Source organism: Mastomys coucha, unplaced genomic scaffold (genome assembly GCF_008632895.1).
Source record: "Mastomys coucha isolate ucsf_1 unplaced genomic scaffold, UCSF_Mcou_1 pScaffold16, whole genome shotgun sequence".
NCBI classification, from domain to species: domain Eukaryota; kingdom Metazoa; phylum Chordata; class Mammalia; order Rodentia; family Muridae; genus Mastomys; species Mastomys coucha.
In genome coordinates, this window is record NW_022196898.1 from 43,336,522 (window position 1) to 43,341,003 (window position 4,482).

The window sequence follows — 4,482 nt, forward strand, 5'->3', positions numbered from 1 at the left end:
TCTTTTCTCTGTCATTAAGTCATCTGGTTAGTATAAGCCACTTGTTAATCAAAGGTTTTGCCAAAGCACAAGACAAGAAGTAATTTAGGCCGGGCGGTGGTGGCGCACGCCTTTAATCCCAGCGCTTGGGAGGCAGAGGCAGGCGGATTTCAGAGTTCGAGGCCAGCCTGGTTTACAGAGTGAGTTCCAGGACAGCCAGGGCTATACACAGAAACCCTGTCTCGAAAAACCAAAAAAAAAAAAAAAAAAAAAAAAAAAAAAAAAGAAGAAGAAGAAGTAATTTAGAAGGAGAGAATTTATTTTGCCTTAAAGAGAGAGGCTTTATTTTGGTTCAAGTTTTGACAAGCTACTATCCATCTTAGCAGGAAAGGCATAGCATTGAGAGTGGGAGGTAGCTGCTCACATTTACCCAGAATCAGGAAGCAGAGAGATGACTGCTGATGTTCAAAATGCTTTCCTTTTACTCAGTCTTTTACACATCCAATGTCTACGATGGGGCTTTCCTTCTCAGCTAACCCTCCTAGACATGACCTCTACAGATATACCAAAGGGTATGCCTTCTGGGCAATTTCTTTTTATTATTACATTTTTATTTACATAGTTAGTGTATGGGTGTGCACAAACACGTGCCACAGTACACATCTGGAGGTCAGAGGGCAACTCCTAGGAGTCAGTTTTCTTCCACTACTCAGGTCCAAGTTCAAGATCAGGTTGCCGAGCTTGGCAGCAAACACCTTGACTCACTGAGCCATCTTAGCATGTGTGTACCATTGCACACACGTGCAAGTCAGGGACAGCTTTCAGGAGTCAGGTCTCCACATAGATTGCAAGGATCAGCCCCTGCTCACCAGGTTCTCCCAGTAAGCACTTGTTACCTGCTTTTCTTCCAGCCAGCCTTCTCCTGGGAATGGAAATCAAGGTGACAATGAAAAGCAAGCCGAATAACCCCTTTAGCCAACTACAGTTTGGGGATTTTTTACATTTTGTTTTTATTTTATGTGTATGAGTATTTGCCTGCATGTATCTTAGTGCGCTACATGTGTACATAGCTTGTGGAAGCCAAAGGAGAGCATTAGATCTCCTGGATCTGGAGTTATAGACAGTTGTGAACTGCCATTGTGGATGCTAAATGCCAAACCTAGCACCTCTGGAAGAGCGACAAGTTCTCTCAAGTCCTAAACCATCTCGGCAGCCCCACAGTTTTGGGTTTTGTTGTTGTTGTGATTGTTGTTTACTGAGATAGGTTCTCCTTATAGTCCAAACTGGTCTTGAAACTCACTGTGTAATTAAATATAACCTTGAAGTCTCCATGTTCCTCCTCTGTCTGCTGAGTGCTGGGGTTGCTAGCATAGACCAATTAAATGTTATTGTTGATTCTTTGATGTTGGGGATTCACCCTAAGGACTGGCTCATACTAGGCAGAGTCTAAACTACTGAGCTGTACTTAGATTTTTTTCTTTACCCTCTTACTGTTGAATATATATGATGTGAGATCTGGACACAGCTATTATAATTCACTCTATATTTTGTTTGTTTGGGGGTTGTTGTTGTTTTTTTTTTTCGAAACAGGGTTTCTCTGTGTAGCTTTGGTCGTCCTGGAACTCACTCAGTAGACCAGGCTAGCCTCGAACTCAGAAATCCTGCCTCTGCCTCCCAAGTGCTGGGATTAAAGGCATGCGCCACCACTGCCAGGCCACCCCATATTTTTTTACAGAAGCAAAACATACAAAAATAAAGGCTAGTAACTTGGAAATTCCTTTCCTATTTTTTCCCCTCTAAGGAAGGCAACAGTCTTGATTATAAACACAGCCTGCCCTTCCAATGCAGAATTTCTTCTCAAAGTTAAAATAGGACACTTAGGGTCCCAGTGCTGTCAGCTTACGACACCTGGAATAGCTCCTGTCCATCAAGCACAGGAAGCAAACCTCAGCCTTCTCAGCTTTACCAAGTCAAATAGAGCTTCTGCAATATAGAAAACCAGACTTCCAGGAGAGCCTAGAAGTAACCAGAGATGCATATTTAAGCCTAACTTACTAGAGTCACAGCTGCTTATTATCTGGCAGGGGAATTCACACCTGAGGCAGAAGGATCACCAGTTCGAGGCCAGATGTAAGGAAATATAAGCCAGCACGATTATGCTTAGCTGCTGTCTCAGGAAGGAAAGTAGATGGGGGTGGGGTGAATGGTAGCTTACTGTTACATTTTCAGTCAAAGGTTATGCTTAAACCCGGTGTCTGTGACATCCTTCAATCAAGTTACACATCCTGTTCTATTGCACCCACCAGAGTTAGCCAGGATCCCAACAGGGTTTTGTTGCGTTTTCTCTGGTTACTGTTAAATTCCAGGAGGCTTTGCCAATTGATGTTTGCTCTCAGAATCCTGGGAATTGTTCTTTACCAACATTTCCATGGTTTTCAGCAACACCTTTAGACTTAAAATTCTCTACACTCAACCAAATGGACTTCTCAAGTTCAGCTATAGAGCTTTTCCTGCAGGCCCATTTCTCCTAGTGTGATACTCGCTTGCTCTATGGATAGTGGGATGACAGGAAGCCTCTTGTCCTCTTGTCATTTCTTTTCTAGTCTAGAACCTCTTCAAAGAAGCTAGAATGGGGCAGCTTGAGCCATATTGTCAGGTCACCACATCTGGATAGGCCTTCCACCCAATAAGTAGAAGAAAGGGACCTTAGAACTCTCAATTTTATTTTATTTTTTACATTTTATTTTTAAATATGAAACATTTCATGAATTTCCATGTCACCCATGTGCAGGGGCCAGGCTAATCTGTGTATCATTCCAATTTTAGTATTTTTACTGCTGAAGCAAGCATAGTGTTTTTAGTTTTACCAACCCAACTAGAACACAAGTGATATGGAAATCATCCTAGAAAAACTAGTATCTTGAAGAGAATGTCAAAAACATAAGTACAGGGGCTAGAAAGAGAAAGCCCAGTCAGTAAACTACTTGTTTTGCAAGCATAAAAACATGAATTCGATCCCCAGAACCCAGATGGGTGGATGGGTAGGTGGATGGATGATGGATGGAAGGATAGATGGATGGATGGATGGATAATCTAGGCCAAGTAATCTGCATTTTAATTCCAGTTAGGAGACTAGCTTGACCAGCCAGCCCAACCTATTTAGCAATCTCCAGGCAGTTGAGATACCCTGTCTGAGAAAAAGATGGCTAGATGATCCTGAGGCTGCTCTCTGACATCCATGTTCACACACACACATACGCATAAATTCAAGAATGACTAACAACGTCACACAGAATTCATACATGAGTTAAAATAAGGGGCCAGAGAGCTGACTCAGTAGTTAAGAGTGCTTCCTGCTCTTCCAGAGGATCAGAGTTCAGTTCCCAGCACTCATGTCAGGTGCTTGCAAGAGCCTGGAACTCCAGCTCCAGAATATTCAACACCCTATTCTGGTCTCTGTGCATACCTGTACACATACATAACTACAGATACACCAAAAAAAATTTAAAGAATAAAAATTAGAAATCCAGAAGGCTGGCAAGATACTTATAGCAAATAAAGGTGCTTGCTGCCAAGCTTCAAGGTTTTGGAGAGAATTGGTTCTGACTGTTACTCACATACTATGGCACACATGCTTCTGTACATACTAAATAATACTCCATGATAGTACTCATGGTGTAAATACTCCATGAGTAGTAGCATGATGGAAACTCATAATGATGTGTGTTTGTGTGTGCATCTGTGTACGTGTTGTGTGTAAGCATGTGTGCATGTGTATATGTGTGTATGGTTTTATGCATATGTGATTTTATGTGGGTATGTGTGTGTGTATACATGTGCATTTGTGTATGTGGATAATTTTGAGAATCATTTTTTTAAAGACTTGATTTATTATTATAAATAAGTACACTGTAGCTGTCTTCAGACTCACCTTCTAGAAGAGGGAGTCAGATTTCATTATGGGTGGTTGTGAGCCACCATGTGGTTACTGGGATTTGAACTCAGGACCTTTGGAAGAGCAGTCGGTGCTCTTAACCGCTGAGCCATCTCACCAGCCTGGAGAATCATTTAATGTAAATTAGTTGGATCATTTAATGTAAAATAGTTGGAGTCAAAACCAACACAGAAAGCACAATGTATGGATTAAAGAGTGAGTTGACATTGTTCCTCCATGGATGGAGATTGTGTTTTTAAAAAAAAATTTTTTTTTTTTTTTTTTTGGTTTTTCGAGACAGGGTTTCTCTGTATAGCCCTGGCTGTCCTGGAGCTCACAATGTAGACCAGGATAGCCTCGAACTCAGAAATCCACCTGCCTCTACCTCCCAAGCACTGAGATTAAAGGCGTGCACCCCCACCGCCACCACCACCTGGTGTGTTTTTAAAGTTTTAAACAAGCTAGGCAGTGATGCCACATGCCTTTAATCGCAGCACTTGAGAGGCAGAGGCAGGTGGATTTCTGAGTTCCAGGACAGCCTGGTCTACAGAGTGAGCTCCAGGACAGCC

The 4,482-nt window shown here is 42.1% G+C and overlaps 2 protein-coding genes and 1 pseudogene across 2 annotated transcripts in view; 2 read left to right on the forward strand and 1 right to left on the reverse strand.

Moving 5' to 3' along the window:
• Hormad1 (HORMA domain containing 1) overlaps positions 1-4,482 on the forward strand; it is a 63,018-nt gene that overhangs the window by 57,130 nt on the left and 1,406 nt on the right. The window lies entirely within an intron of this gene.
• Positions 1-4,482, forward strand: part of Golph3l (golgi phosphoprotein 3 like) — a 31,547-nt gene that overhangs the window by 25,659 nt on the left and 1,406 nt on the right. The gene's annotated exons all lie outside the window — the stretch shown is intronic.
• On the reverse strand, positions 2,726-2,825 carry LOC116094504 (annotated as a pseudogene).